Consider the following 17,461-nt stretch of genomic DNA (forward strand, 5'->3'; position numbering starts at 1 on the left):
GACTGAAGCATGTTTATTGATAAAAAATGAGTAATATTCCTACTTATGATATTTCTAGTATTTCAGTTTATGCATATGTTTTCTTGAAATTGGATGTAATGATGTTTCACCTTCGTGCGACATTCTTATGTTATGAGATCATATTCATTTGATTGAGGTTAATTATATAATATGATGATTTATATATATTAAATTATGCAATTAAAGTTTTAAAATATGTTAAGAAAATTTGCATTTGATTGGTACTTAAATTTTGTAATTATACTTGAGTATGAGGAAGTTAAGTAATTCTATTCAAATACTTATGTATTACATTTAATCCTATTATCACTTTTTTTAAAAATAAAAATTGTTAGTGTGTTTTTGCCCTATATTTTGGGCATAACATTTTGGTATCAGAGACCAGTTGCATGGCACTTGGGCAATAATGGGTCCATGCTGAGTGTGGACATTTAAATTTTACTATATGAAGCAGGGATTTCCCTTGTAGAAACTTAATAAGAAAATGTATTCCTCCTAAATTGTGACACCAATACTTAAACTGAAGAAAATTTGATGTTACGATTGGTATTAATTTGTACTCTCATGTTTATCAGGGAGCATAACACTCTTATTTGAATACTCAAGCATTACATTAAAACCCATCTTTGTTATAAACCAAATTAGAACAAAAAAAAAAAAAAAATATATATATATATATATATATATATATACTCCCTTTGTCATGAAAATATATTTTTGCATTGAAAAATTAACACTTAGAAGAAAAAAATGGGGGCTTGAGAAAATTTGGTCATCTTTTGAGGAAAATAGTTCTGTCTTTTGTATAGGGAATGGATTAATCCCCTCTCTTGAACAAAGAATCTTAAAAGATTCTCTAAATGTCTCTTTAAACATAATAGATATTTCAAAATTAAAGAAAATAATAATAAATATAAATATAACTATAAACATAAAAATCTAAAATCTAAAACCCACCCACCCACTAAACTTTATTTTATAGCTACTCCTATCAACCTTACCTAAGTTATTCACTTACCATTACTTTCCCTTATCCCATGCATTGGATCCCTTACATATCTATTCCATGTGTTTGGAAAAATGGGGTAAAGTTTCCCCTTTAAAACATAAAGTCAGAGGTTTTAATGCAAAAACATCCCCTTTCATCCACCTCCTCTTTGATGACCTCACCCTTCATCTTTAAGGGGTCTTTCAAAGCACATGACATTGCGGAATGTGTGGTTAGAACCTTTATAGGTCTTGGAGCATGTGCCCTAATGGAGACCTTGTTGAAGTCACTTTAAATTTCAGTTGGAGCATCTCAAAAAATTCCAAGAATTCCTTCTTGCATGAGTACTAAACTCATGCATCGAATCCCAAACCACATTCTATAATGCATGGCTTCCAATTTTATTTTTTTTTGGTAGATAAAGCAAGTGGAGTAGCCACGTGGGAGAAGTGTGATTGGAGGAGCAATTTATTGCTGTCAAGCCTACATTCCATCTTTTCTCCATTGGCGTACTTGTTCTGACATGACAATGGAATAAAGGAACAAACATAAAATGAGGTAGGTTTGTTAAAGTCTAAATATTACCTTTTTCTTAAAACATCCAACTCCACTTAACCCAAGCATACTCCCTTGTTGCATTTTTTTTCCCAGCCTTGGTAGGCATGCAAGACAAAGAAAAAGGTCAATGCAAATAATTTTTTTTAAAAACTCCCATCCCCTTTCCTACAATTGAAATCAGCCTTTTAGTTAGGTTTGTGATGTGGGGGGGACAAGATTTCCCTTGACAGGTCTTGGACCATGTACCCACATGCTGAAGTCATCATGCCCTTAAGAAGAAAGGAAGAGGTGGCAAGTGGGGTAGCCATGTGGAAGAAGGGTGTTGGAGGGATAATAGTCCCCAGCCAACCAAGTTGAACATTCACTTTACTCTCCCTCCATTTTTCATGTGCCTGCATCCTTTCCCTAGCATACTCTAACATGGGATAGACCTTGGTCCACATGAGGTGTATTGGGAGGTGCCCAAATACCTTGGAAATGGGTAAGTTTGGGTGGGGTTAGTTAGGATTAGTATGGGTAAGTTAGTTAGAGGTAAAGGGAAAAGTTGGGGTTATGTTAGATGTTAGTATGTGTTAGTGTTAAAATGTAGTTAGTTATATTATATTATATATATATATATATATATATATATACATATATATATACATATATACATATACATATATATATACATATATACATATACATATATATATACATATATACATATACATATATATATACATATATACATATACATATATATATACATATATACATATACATATATATATACATATATACATATACATATATATATACATATATACATATACATATATATATACATATATACATATACATATATATATACATACATATATATATACATATATATATACATATATACATATATATATACATATATATATATACACACACATATATATATATGTATATATATATATATGTATATATGTATATATATATGTATATATATATATATATTTTTTTTTTTTTTTAATTTATTTTTTTTTTTTTTTAATTTATTTTTTTTTTAATTTTAATTTTTTTTTGTTAAAAATTATGATAGGTGTTGAATTAAGTGTTAGTCAAGGTTTACAATATAGTAATTCTAATTTAGTCTTAGATGTTAAATTAGTGGTGATTGTTAGTGAGTTAACATTTTCGTTTTAATTTTAATGTTATTTTAAGTTTGTTATGTTGAGATTTTAGTTAGTATATTTTTTTTATAAGTAAGGTGTGGCATGTTTCCATTTAGTATAGTTAGTTAGTGGTAATGTTAAATTGGTTAATAAGCTAAATATAAATTAGTGATAGTTATAGGTTTTTTTTTTAAGTGTTATTCTTATGAATGTAAATGTTAGATTTGCAGTTAAGTATTAGTTGATTTGAGATTAGTATTAACTATTTAAAGTAAGTAAGATTAATAATTTAATTATTATTATTCCAATTTAATTTAGTTGAAATATATTTATGTCTTGTCCTTTTAAAAGGGTTGGATTCAATATTGATAGAGTTATTCTAAGGAAGATTGTATTTAAAGAGTTTGTTATAGGATTATATAAAATTGTTAGATTCATGATGGAATTAGTTGCATCATATTCTTACAAAAAATATATATTAATTTATTTAATGTTTTATAATGTTATTTTTATTATTTATATAAATTGTATTAAATATTTTGATATGTTTGTTTTCAGTTTAGAATTGTATTTAAGGTGTTATTATCATGTTTTAGTTATTCAATTTATTACATTGAATTATAAAGGGTAACTTTATCTAAAGAATTGATTGTTATTTTAGAAATTATGTTAATGGATAATAATAATTATTAATTTTAAAAATAATAATTACTATATATTTTGGTGTAGGATGTCGAAGTCATTTTAGGGATTAGAGTTATGATGACGGTGTTGGTTATTGTTAGATAGCATTCTTAGTAGTTAAGTGAAAGGTAGGATTGGAAATGAATTAATTAGAAATTCTATATTATTAGTCTTTTGTTAGGATTTAAATTAAGGTGACAATTATAGTATTGGAATAGTTTGCTTTTGGACTTTAAACCTAGTAGGTGGTTAGTGGATCGACAAGTATTAAAATCTTGAGTTGATTAGGTAATTTGATATGATGAGTCGGATTATGATAGAAGATGAGTTAAAAGTTGTAAATAGTTTATTGATAAATGTTTTAACATTTTAAATTAGTTCAAAATAAGTTTTGATAATATCTAGAATTAAATATTAGTATAGTGTTAAGGGGATAGCATCATAGTCGACATGGAAACTTGGAAACCCTAAAATGTAATTGGAGTTGGAATTTGTACCTTTGCAATTAAACCTAAATGTTAATCAATCAAGTCATTCAAACAAAACTGAGTAGTGGAACCCTAATCAGGGATTAAATCTATCTAAAAATATGGTGGTAAGAACGAAAATTAAATGGTGGGAAAATGTAAACTTCTAAGATAGGGTTATGTGAGTTTAATTATGTCAGCAGGCTTATTAGATAAATATGAGTAATACTAAATTTTAACTATCAAGAAAATGCTCGTAGACTCTAGATTGAAATTATTGGATCAATTATAAGCCTACAAATTAGAGAAAATAAAGTCAAGATGAGGTCACCATCCTAATACGAACAAAAGGTTTAGGTATAAGAGTTAAGTAATAAAAGGATTATAAACCATGAGGCATGATAAGATCAATAATGATGCCTATATCGACAACAAGGAGATAGTTGTAAGAGTGAATAAGTAAACTTTGACATTGACAACATCCTACTACTGGTTTTATACCTAAATAGTTGCAAAACTGCAACCTAAGGATGAATTTATAAGTCATTATGACTAGGAGACATGGAATATGGAATTAGATAAGAACAATAGCATTCAGTACATTATCGGATGATAATTAGAACTTGTGTAAATGGTGGAATAACACGGGTAGTGATATATCTATATATGAGTAGAGGATCATACCAATTTGGTGAGATTGATAGCACAACTTCAACTAGTGTAGTAATGGTGAAATTGGTTTAAGAAAGTTCATGGGTAGATGCCCTAATATGTAATAATGATGAATTAAGGATAAGAGATTTGATATTGTAACTACAACTCAAAGTACAACTCTACTAACACTGAAGTTCCTCCATGTTTAGATTCTTCGACAGGAAACCAATATAACAACAAGAGGATTGATGGAGACTCATTTTAGTATCCTCACATTTGCACTTTTGAGTGAGTTTTGATAATGGAAAATGCCTTAGTACAACAAACCCTAATTGTAGGGCGATGTCAATGAAGATAAGAATGTAGTTAGTATATGGGATCAATCAGAGTTTGAGTGAAATGGTTGTTAGACCGCCATCAAAAATCAATTCAAGATCCTTGCAATGTAATTGAAAGACCTAGGATCCCTCATTTTCCTCAGTGACCCTGGTATGGCCGCATTATGTCAGTAATGTAAATTTTGTGAATAATTGGATTTATTTCCTTATTTGTTTGATTTCAGATGTCGATATTTTAATGTTCTTCTTGTTTGCCAATAGTGTGATGTGGGGCTATTTAGCCAACTATATTATTGACGATTCTATTTTGCCTCTTGGTTATGTCTTTTTTTCTTTATTAAAATTTTACTATTGTGGCCACTCGTTATTTCTTTTGTTTTAGAATTTTTCTTAGGATGTTTCATCCTTGATGTTGAATTTAATTTTGAGGCTATTTCTTGTAAAGTTTGTTGGAAAAGTGACATATGATGGGCCTACCAAAAGGGATTCCTAACAATCAAGTGGATGTATAGCTGTTAGGTATGGGGACTATTAGTGAGAGTATTTGTGCCCCACCCTCTCCTAGGATTTCAAAAATATGACCAACGAATGTTTGTTGACTGTTATGAGTAATGAAATTGCACCCCAACATAAATCTGATTAAGATTACAAGTTAACCGAATGGGCTCCTAGATGAAAAGGTGTATGTGTAGTGATGAACATTTTGAGTGTCCTATCAAGAATCATTGCGTTGTAGAACTCTAAAGGGAAAGTATTTAACATTGAATAAACTGCCAAGTTGCTTAATATTAAACCTCATTTGAGGGAGTCTCATAAAGCTATTACTCAATGAGTGGGTATGTGGAATTTACAATATCTTATTATATTATTATTATTAGAGACTCTATAAGTATAATATACTAGACTAGAATGTTGTTCATTTGTGACCAACATGTTTTAAGAAGTATTTGACCCTAGAAAATGTAACCATGTCAGAGTTTTGGATTGAACTATGTTTTTAGAAATGGTATTTAGGAAAATAGGTTATCATTAATGTGTATGTATGTGAGTTATTAATCATCCTTTTTATAAGAGTAAATTTTGGTATAAGTCTAAGCAAGGTCTAGCACAAGACGAATATTTTAGTTGTGCGACTTCCAGGAGGAAGTCAAAAGCTACTTGGGGAGGATGCAAGGTCCCTCCTCATATGTACTTATCAAATATGAATTCTCTGTTAAAACCATTACAGGAGATTTAAACTGGTATGAAGTAATGGTTTATGTTGTGAAGGTCCTAATGAAAATTAAGATCAGTTGATACATTCATGTTTTAATACTCAGTGATTTTAGAACTACTACATTATCTCAACTATTTAAACATTAAAATTTTACTAACAATGATATGAGGCATTTTCACTTGATGATAAGGGTGTTAATTTTGGTACCACGATGATTAGGTTATATGTATTCAGATGGTTCACTATGCCTTATTGGTGATGTTATGGTGTTTAGGTATATGCATGCCTAACAATGATTATTCTAGTACTTAATCTGAATTAATGAATAAGTTATATGTTATATTGATTATGTAATTACTTATGATTAAATGTGTGTAGAAATGAGAAATGATTACTTAGATGAGTTTTATATGTGTGTGTGATTTTCTTGAGCTATTGATGTGTGCAATGAGTGTGAGGGATATTTTAGTTGAGGAATCCAATAAAGAAACAAAACTGAACCCTATGTACCAATTGTGAAAACTAAGGTTGAGTCTAGAAAAAGGCACAAACCTCATTGTTCATATTTTATTTGTATCGTGGATTGAATGAATGTATCATTTTGTAATCTTTAAGTGTTAATGTTTTGTAATAGTGATTTTTTAGTGTCGCTTGACACTTGTAAATTGTCTATGCATTCTAGCATGATAGTTAGGGTTAACTGAGTAACCTACAGATCTAAGTTGGATTAGGTTAGTTACCTTTTTGCTATAGTTAGTAATTGAGATTAATTACCCTAATCAAGATTAGTGAGTAATTTGCATTTTTGAAGGTTGTGGCTTTTGATAGGTTTGTAATTAGTCCTAAAGGCCAAAAATCATGAAATCTAAGTACCTAAGTGGTATGGGTATGGGTTGGGAGCATTTTCCACCCCCTAGCCCCTTTTGTCGACTTTTATGGTCACCCAAAAACCCCATTTTTTCTTTATTGCGAAAATTGAATGTTTTCATCATGAGTTGGATAACTTTAACTCCACCTTGAGGTTATCCTTATGTCCAGTTGAGTTAGAAGACTCTAGAACTTGTAGGTAGGTGGGGGAGTTATTACTTTTTGAAGGTGGTTGAGTTTAGGATCTTATTTAGAGGCAAAATTGAGAGGGTTTGAGTGCTCACCCAATCTCTAGTTTTAGAGTGGAATTCAAGATTGAAGGAGAGGGAGAAGAAAGGGAATGCTCATCTCAAATTGTTCAATTGCCATAACTTAATTTTGAAGGTAGGAATCCTTCAGCTCATGTTTTTCATGTTTTGTTGCATGTTTAAGTTATTTTGTTTGCATATGTATGTTCGTGTGTGTGTTGAATATGTTGAGAGGGATTGAAATAGGTTTTCTTAAATGTTTTCCCTTGTCTTTTTCTTTGAATTTTGAAGGGATTGTATGGGATGTATTGGCATTACTCACCCTCAGATAGGGCAGAAGTGCCCATGTATGAGGGGAAGGTCTTTAGTTGGACTTCGACAATGTAGAGTCTCTTCTTAGGATGAGAAGAGGGAGAGAGGGTAGGGTGTTATGGGCCCCTACCTGTCAGCACAAACCACATTTTGAGTTTTGGTATGTAAGAATGGAAGAATGGAAGTTCTTGAGTTTTAGCCCAGAAAGGGCACCTGCTATGGTGATGTGTCTAAAATCTCCTATTGGAAAAATCCACCTTCTCCCCTAGTCTAGTTCAATGTCAAAACTATTGTGCAAACCTGGATGGGAGTGAATGTTTGAATTTATCTTCTTGTTATGTTTGATTGGTTCTTGGCTAGTCTTCATTCTCTCCATGATCATCATGATGTGTTGCTGAAATTGGTAATGGTTTCCCCTATTGTGGAGCCAAGAAGAAAATTCAGAATTGTTATTGAAATTCAATTATGTTGGGAGTTTTCTCCTTGGGATATTATTCCTATGTAAAAATGTTATATTTAAACTTATTGTTGAAATGGCAATGATGTTAGGTGTTCTTCTTGGTTCTTTCCCAACATAGCCCTTGAATCAGGTGGTTCGATAAAATGAATGAGAAATGACTAAAGCGTGTTTGTTGATAAAAAATGAGTAATATTCTTGCGTATGATTTTTTGGTATTTTAGTTTATGCATATGTTTTCTTGAAATCAAATGTAATGATGTTTCACCTTCCTATGGCATTCTTATGTTTTGAAATCCTATTCATTTGATTGAGGTTAATTATATAACGTGGTGATTTATATATATTAAGTTATGCAATTTAAGTTTTAAATTATGTTAAGAAAATTTACATTTTATTGGTACTTAAATTTCATAATTATACCTGAGTATGAGGAAGTTAAGTGATTCTATTCGAATACTTATGTATTACATTTTATCTTATTATCACTTTAAAAAAAAAAAAGTGTTGGTGTGTTTTTGCTTTGTATTTTTGGCATGACACAATCTCAAGTCCCATATAGACAAAAATCCAACAATCACAACCATAATCTAGGTCAAGAGCCTAATAACAATCTATCTCAAAGGTATCAAGACATGCATAACATCTAATCCAAAATCCAAAAAAGACACATAGGTGACCTACCATGTAAGTGGGTAGGTGTCATTGCATGAGCCAACTCTAAGGTTACCCTTGCAGCCTCTCTAGACTCTGAACCCCTAGTGACTCTATGTGGCATCAATATCCTTTCTTACAGACAAGGGATACTAATGAGGAAAGGTCGCAACCAAGTGTTCCCTCTACTCCCAACCTAGCCTATACTAGCACCAGAGGCATGGGCGAGTAACTCCGCGAACTCTTATTAATTGATTTAAAACTCATTCAATAAAATATTATCACTTATTAATACAACTTACAATGGGTTACCCAAGAAACATCTTTACGGCTCAGGCATCCATTACAAGCTACTTCCCAACATCATAAAGATAACCTACCCTAATCTCATAGAAGAAAGTCTCATCAACTCACAATGACCACATTAGTCCTATATAAGCACCTAGAAATCACAATGTAAACGTTGATCAAAACCTCATAGATCAAATCACATTTATCATGATGTTCACATAACATCTTAACACAAAACTCTCAAGCCTCTAGACATCCTAATTGGTCAATACAATAATTTAAACCCAACCCCAACATGACGTAAATCATACACCTCATCAAGTAATTTGAAACAAGTGTAGTTCCATAGTTCATTTGGTTTGAAATCATAAAAATTCAATTTACAAATGGGTTCAAGTTTCCATTTTCAAAGTGTCACATTTGATGAAGTTTTTTAAAGTTCACAAGTATTTCAAATGACCCAATAATCCATTAAAACACCTTAGTACACAATAGAATATTCATATAAAATGAAAAAAAAATTAAAGCAGTAATCAAAGAATTATTAAAAATGTCTCTTAATTAAAAGTTAATTACAACTATTTTTTTATTTTATTGTTTATAAAATATATTTATTAAATAATAAATAATAGAACAAAATATTTTAATTAAATATTATTAAAATTAGTAATAATAATAATTATAATGCTAATAATTATTATTAATATATATATATATATATATATAATCATAATTATTAAATTAAATAATAAAATAACAATTACTAATCATTATTACTATAATTAAAAATTTATAATAAAACAAAATGCAATAAGAAAAAATATCACAACCCAAAAATATGGGGTGGTTGCTTAGTGGCCTGGCTCCTTTGGTAGAGTTCACTGCCTCAGCAACGTTTGTTGCTTTGGTAGTGTTCATTGTCATTGCAACCAAAGGGGGGAGGCCACGACCCCTCCTCCATTATTTTAAAAAAAAAATTATTTGTAAATAAAACAATACAAAAATGTCTCCCAATGCAATATACATATTCTTTATAAAATTACTAATAAACACCTAGTATGTGACTTTTTTAGCAAACTCCATTTAAAAAAAAATATGGACAACAATGATTCCTCCAAACCAACTATCAATTTATTATAGATCTAGTTTTGAAAACAAACAATGGTTTCAACCAAAACCATTTCTGGATCAAGATTCACACACAAGCACGAAGAAGACAAAGGAAATATTCAAAGCAATCTACTGTGATAATCTCAAGAAAAAATTCCTACCTCAGTCTGATGCTAACCAAACAGATGCTCAAAAATTGCAAGAACTCCCATCTCTCAAAACCCTTTTCAAAAATTTGTCCCTCCAAACTTGTGTGTGGAGAAATGAGCTCTAATTTCTTAATAAAGAGCTTTCTCCTTTAGGGTTTCTAGTTTTATGAACACACAAAGTATTTTCTTTTATTAATTGATTTGTTTTAATTTCATGTGCAAACTATTTGCAATGTAATTAAAATAACCTTTATTTAATTTACTCTCTTACTTTTATTAGATCACAAGACATATTTAAAAGTATATTTATTCATTTAACTAATAATAATATCTAGAGTTCATTATGAAAATGAAACTCCTAAATTAAGTATTATTAAATTAAATAAATATAATTACACCAAATTTGGAACTTTAATTAAAACTTTTAAATTTAATACTTCTATTTAATTGATTTCTCAATTAATTAAATATATTAAAATTTTGATTTTTCTTTATAATTTTTTTTGTTAAATTATATATTCTATTTATTTGATTTAATTAAAACTAAAAATTACAATAGACCCACCATTATGAATAAGAAAACCTATCTATAAAACAAAGTGTGGATTCAAACTTAAGGGTAGAAATTTCGAATTCACATCACTTTGACAAATTTGAAAGGGTGAATAACTTGGATAATTATCTTATATTCTAGGAAAATTGGCTTAAGTTTAGGATTTGGACTCAAGAATTATCTCCCCTCTTTACCATTGAGATATTGTGATAGGGCATGCTCATCCTGGCAATTTAGGGAAGTCAATGCCTGATACCTGAAATATGCATAGAATTCAAACATGTACATATACATATAAATCTAAACTAAACAAGCAATGGGGTGAGTGGTACATCTTGTAGATCCTTACTAGTAGGTGACTATGACTCCCTCCCTCAACCACATTAGAGACGTCAAACATAAAGTAAAATATACATATACACCATACACATGCAAGTATGTGGTAAGTAACCATAGGAAATTGTATATAAATAATCCATCTAACTATCACCATGAAACAACTGAAATCACTATATGAACATACAAAGTATCATCATCGAAAGAATAAACATGAACACATGAAATAACCGAGTACTAAGTAGCTCATCAAATATATAACTAAGTATGAAATAACATCCAAATCAAATCAGCTAACTAAGTACCATTAATCATAAAACATAACCATGAAGTTGGCCTAAAAGAATTCAACAATATAACATGAAAAGTAAACTAGGGGTAGACACTACACAGGTCAATAACTACAAAAGGAGAGGTTGTATCAAATTTTGCATAGGAAATAGGGGAAAATCCATTACAATGCAAAAGATAGAACACCAAATGTAAATAAAGTGCAAATCATTATTTAGGATGACATAAAGATCAAATCGAAATACCTTAGCAATAATTCAATACGGTTCAATACGGTTCTCCTTTTGTAATTATTTAAAATGCACTTCACCTAAATAGCTTTAATATATGATTAGGTGATGAATATAAGACCTAGGCATCTAATTTTTCTAATAGAGACATTTTTCATATTCAATAGCATGTTTAAACATCCATATGGTTGATTTCACTATTTCATAGCAAAATTTGATAATAATTTCACAAAAAGGTGTTCTTTTTTATAGTTTTAGAATCATAGAATTTTTAAATATTTTTATTTTATTACTTCTTTCTTTTAGTAAAATCTTTTTTTTGGTTCGATAGTAGGCCCAAAGGCCACTTTACAATGCTTTTATATAACCATTTCAATAGGGCGCCATATATAAGAGATGGTATAGGTATCTATGGTCCTACCTTTATATTCTTAAACTGAAGATATTATTGTAAAAGCCATGTTGCAATACCTGAACCCTTATTAGTATCACTATGTGAATCCTTGAATCAACATGTTGTTTTATAAAAGCCTTATTGCATTACCTGCAATTCAAACTTGACTAATATCAAAAGTTGGATGAATCTAATGGAATCTTTGGATAGAAAAAAATGAGATTTAAAATATTGATTCATTAAAATTTAAATATGCAAAGCATTAGTGGTTCAAACTTCTTAGATAATGACTATCATTACAAGGGCAAAATGCTTATACTCTAGGTAGAAATGTTAATGATTTGTTTAGTGTCTTATTTTTATATTGAAAGGTATGCAACAAGCATGAGAATATTGGGATGGGGGTACTATAAACCTTAAAAATCCTAGTGCTCAAAATCTTTTTAAGACATATCTATCAATTATATTATCCTTTTGTAAGAAAGTGGTGTCTCACTCTAAGGTGGAAATTTAGGTCACATATAAAATACTTTTTAATGTGTGTAATAGGTAAGATTGTCTAATATCATAATTGTATGTGAGAACATCTTATAACATAATAATTTGTGGGAGTTTCTTATGGTAGATTCTATGATATATTCCATAACATAATTTAGCGCGTGAAATCTTCTACAAATCTACAAAATGGGTTATACATTGTGTCGAAGTTACGATGCATCATATATGAAATTTTAATAGAGATAATATATTCCCAATTTTTCCTAAAGAGATTTCCCAACATATGTCTACTTGACTCTTTTATATCCTCTCCTTTCATTCTTGCTTTATGTCTAATGCTCTTCTTCTTTCATTCTTGATTTATTTCTATGTTTTTATTTTAGAAAGGAATAATGACTAGTTTGTCTTGAAACTTGGAACCGTATTGGATTATTGCTAAGGTATTTTGATTTGATGTTTATGTCATCATGACTAGTGATTTGCGCTTTATTTGCATTTGGTGTTTCGTCTTTTGCATTGTAATGGCTTTTGCCCTATTTCCTGTGTAAAAATTGATGTACACAGCCTCTCCTTTTGTAGTTATTGCCCTGTTTCTTTTCCACGTGCCATTCACGTACGAATAGCTCGCAGTAAAAAGATTGGGCAGAAAGAAATCTTGAATTAGCTTCAAAATTCGTGTTGGTAATCTGTTTAGCGGTCGAAAAGAAAAACAATCCGTTGTAGTCTAGTTGGTTAGGATACTCGGCTCTCACCCGAGAGACCCGGGTTCAAGTCCCGGCAACGGAATTCATTTGCTGTTCCCTCTAGGAGGATACGATTTTCCTTGACAAAATCATGGAACTATTTTGCTTCTTCTACCATACGACATCAACTGCCAAATGGAAGACAGAGTCGATTTGAGTGCGTCTGCCGGGAGTCGAACCCGGGTCTATTGCTTGGAAGGCAATTATCCTAACCGTTGGACTACAAACGCTAGGTCTGAGTGGATCCGATGTGCAAGACAGGTTCGCTGAGGTGTGCCCACTGTTTCGCGTGTAATTGGAGTATTGCATTCGCATTGACTCTCTATTTCTCTGTTGCGTAGAACACAATTGGTCACTCGAAATAAAAATCAGAGGTCTGGGTGGTGTAGTTGGTTATCACGTTAGTCTCACACACTAAAGGTCCCCAGTTCGAACCTGGGCTCAGACAAACCTTACTACTTGTCTTTTCTTTCTTTGCTCAATGCTAAATGAACAGATTGCGATCTCTTTGCTTAGGCGGCCAATTTGCGCATTTCTATACCAAAGCAGCACATCAGAGTGGCGCAGCGGAAGCGTGGTGGGCCCATAACCCAGAGGTCCCAGGATCGAAACCTGGCTCTGATATACTCAAGTTGAAATCAGCTGAGGCTTCCGTTCATCCTCCCTGTTTTGCTCTTGGGCGAGGCTCTGATACGTGGATTCACCTCAGGCTTCCGGTCGTTTGTTCGTGTACCTTCACCACCTACATCTATCGTGAAAACAGAAGTTGGGGTGGTGGCGCAGTTGTCTAGCGCGTAGGTCTCATAGCTGAGGTTAGAGTAATCCTGAGGTCGAGAGTTCGAGCCTCTCTCACCCCAACACATTGACTTTTTCCTTGTTTTTTATTACTACCTCCCTCGTCGAATCTCTCCTCCATTTAAAGTGCCTCCAATGGGTAAAGCCATATTTACATTGTATTCAACCGCGTTCATAAAGCTCTGTCTATTGGATTCCAAGTACAATTTACGGAAAGCTCTTCACGCTTGTAATATGATTTTAGTTGCCCATGTTTTCCAACCCCTCGAGTGCTTGTAATATGGTTTTATCCTTACAATGTGCTCCAAGTAGCCACAGCAAGTCTATACTTCCGATTTTAATCTTGAAAGAAAGCCACACTTATTGTGTTAGAAGTATTTTGTCTGCCTTTTTAGAATTCAACACAACCTAGCAAGATGGAGAAATGTAACATTTCTTATATTTTGCAATCATTCCTCAGATAAAATGGTCACACATGAAACGTATTCAATCTGTCTATCTATATTATTATCACTGTTGAATAATATTTAATATGAAGTAATTACACACACATACTCGCATAAAATTGTATTCTACACAATATTTACTAGCATACCCAATGTATCATTCTTCTTCTCCTACAAGATAACTCTAGAAGATGAGAGAAAAAATCAAGGCAAATAGCTCTATAGTACATATATAAATTTACTGTGTTAAGTATTTTGTCTTATTTTTTTAGAATTCAACACAACCTAGCAAGATGGAGAAACACTACATTAAGCATGTCACATTTCTTATATTTTGTAATCATTCCTAGATAAAATGTTTCTTATTTTGTCAACATAGCCTAAGTATATTTTTTAATTATGAGTACTACTAAATTGATTTCTATTAACCTCTTGAATATCATCATCAAATGCTACACATGTTCAAGAAGGCTAGTACTATTTATTGGTTTGCTTTGATTTTTGGTTCTTGTCATGTTAATAAATGTTTTTATTAATTTTTTATTTTTTCATTCTTGTCATGTTAATAAATGTTATTATTAGTTTTTGACTTTTTTGTTCATATCATGTTATTAAATGTTATTATTAGTTATTATTATTTTTGTTCTTGTCATGTTAATAAATGCTATTATTAGTTTTTGATTTCTTTGTTCTTGTCATGTTAAACATAATTCACTCCCATAGGACATAGCCTAGAAATTTGAAGTTTGATGAAGAAATGTCTTTTCATAAAGTGTCTCCTTGATATTTATAATTAGTGTCTTGATGTCACAAATATATACCATGTATTTGTCATAAATTTAAAAAAGTTATAAAAAAATCTTCATTCTATTTTTATAAATTATTTCATATTCAAATAATCTAAAAATAAAATAATTTTAATATAAAAATATTTATCATTAAAAATAATTTCTAATTCATAATATAAATGTAATGTTACATAATCTAGATTTAAAGAGCTATAATTTGGAATTGCATTCAATGTTCTATATTTTGATTCGTATTGTAAGGTGCGTAAATCTATTAGAGAGAAATACAGGATAATAGGGAAGACAAAAAAAAGGATAAGGCTTTTTTGGTTTGATTAATTTCATTTATTTATGATCTTTTATGGTCATGTTGGTAGAATTAGGAATAGGTTACATGATGTTTTAATATTTTCATTGTTTGGCTAAATCAATTAATACAACCTTACTCTAAGCTAAAATATATAGAAAAGAAATTGATAAACTTTTGTGTGATTAAATGAAATTATAAGTTACCTATTTGTTCTAGTCAATGCAATGACTTTTGGTACATTTTTTCACCACCTATTTGATTCTGAAAAATATCTTTATTCGTTATTGTTGTGTTGATGAAAGATCAACCCTATAGCTCCCAATGCATGCGAACACATGTCATAGAAGGAGAAGCAAAAGCTATGGAGGCTAAAATTCTTAGATCAATAGTTTAGACATTTTTTATGAGAAAAAAGAGAGATTGCTATTATCAAAAGTGAATGAATGAATTACATAACAAGAATCTACCTTAAGTTGCATTATAATAATTAATAAAAGAAACTCACTTATATAGTATGAGTTGCAAAAAGCTTCAGGCTTAGAGGGAAAACAACAACTGTCCTTAAAACAAAATATTTACAAAAAGAAAAAATGGTCACAATCAAAAATTTGCATGAGAGGAGACAAAGTTGATGATCTTTTGCTTTGGTAACTGAATGACTTCTTCATTGGCCACTTTGTGGTGGGGCCAATTCTGTTGTAGCAGTTTCTTGTACATCCACTACACCTGACTATTGATCTTGTTCCTTTTGTTGTTCTTCAAGTTGTGGGGCCACTAGTTCTTTGTCTATTGTGCCATGCTATGATATCTAGATATTTATTATAACTGGTTGGTTATCTACAAGAGCATTAGTTGTGGTGATTGTACTCACTGTTGTAGTTGGTTGATTTGTCTATTTATCATCTGTTTGAACTACTTCATCAACTAGATGTATTTCTTTTGTGATAGTTGCCTTGTCCAAAACTCCTTTGGATGCCATCTGTAATAGTTGCATTGTTGGAGAGTAATTTGTCATCCACTTTTTGAAAAGTGTGTCATCTAGCCAATTTTAATTCAATATTTCTTTCTTTCTCTTCAAGATGTCTCTCTCCAATTTCTTTACTTCAACAAAATCTTGTTTGAAAGAATCAAAAACTAGTTGCACTTGTACAACTTCCTCAGTGTTTCTTGCAAACCAAATGCAATTTTCTTTATTCGCCACTTTATTTAGCCTAATGCTCATTAATTCCTTCAATTCATTGGCCCATTCTTCTTTATCCTTTATTTTACTCATGCTTTTGAGTGCATGGGGAAAGAGATCAAAACTTTTGTTGAGATATCTAGAGAGACAAATTTTAAGTCTTGTTTGCAACAAGTCCCTCTTATGATCAAAATTCAGGAGATCATTTTCTTGATCAAAAGATTTTCTATTTGGTCATCAGAGTGATCAATGACAAAAAACATAGGCATGTAAGTGCATCATCTCTACTAATCCATTTATTCAAAATTAGTCTCAAGGTGGTCTCATCATTATTCAATTCATTCCATATCTCTACCAACCTTGACAATTCTAAGTAGAAAAGGGGCTGACCTACCCTATCGACTAGATACAAAATTATATCTCTGATCCTATCGTCATGTTGGATGCCTAATTCTACATGTAGTAACCATATTTTGGCCTTCTCCTCATTTAGCTCATTAGTTGTATAGAATTTTGGTATTTGAGGAGTGCTTGGAATCTCCACAATAGAAATAGTGTTAAAAGGTGGCATGAGGGGAGGAACAACTATAATTCTAAGCTGGCTAGATTGTGTGCCTTCTTTTCTCTTCCCAAACTATTTCTCCATGTTTGCAATTTTATTCTCCAATTGGTAGATTGTTCTCCCCCTTTGATCATAGGCCTCCAACACCTTCTCAAAATTTTCATTGAGTTCAAGGA

The 17,461-nt window shown here is 31.0% G+C and overlaps 3 non-coding genes across 3 annotated transcripts; 2 read left to right on the forward strand and 1 right to left on the reverse strand.

Annotated features, from left to right (window-relative positions):
- Positions 1-13,174: 13,174 nt before the first annotated feature.
- Positions 13,175-13,247, forward strand: TRNAE-CUC (transfer RNA glutamic acid (anticodon CUC)). Its single transcript has one exon. It is a non-coding gene; the product is annotated as a tRNA-Glu (tRNA).
- A 115-nt stretch (positions 13,248-13,362) lies between these two features.
- Positions 13,363-13,434, reverse strand: TRNAG-UCC (transfer RNA glycine (anticodon UCC)). The gene has a single exon. It is a non-coding gene; the product is annotated as a tRNA-Gly (tRNA).
- A 144-nt stretch (positions 13,435-13,578) lies between these two features.
- TRNAV-CAC (transfer RNA valine (anticodon CAC)) lies at positions 13,579-13,652 on the forward strand. The gene has a single exon. It is a non-coding gene; the product is annotated as a tRNA-Val (tRNA).
- The last annotated feature ends 3,809 nt before the right edge of the window (positions 13,653-17,461 follow it).

The sequence above is a fragment of the Cupressus sempervirens genome, chromosome 4 (assembly GCF_028749045.1).
Source record: "Cupressus sempervirens isolate cs-2001-9-10 chromosome 4, ASM2874904v1, whole genome shotgun sequence".
NCBI lineage: Eukaryota > Viridiplantae > Streptophyta > Pinopsida > Cupressales > Cupressaceae > Cupressus > Cupressus sempervirens.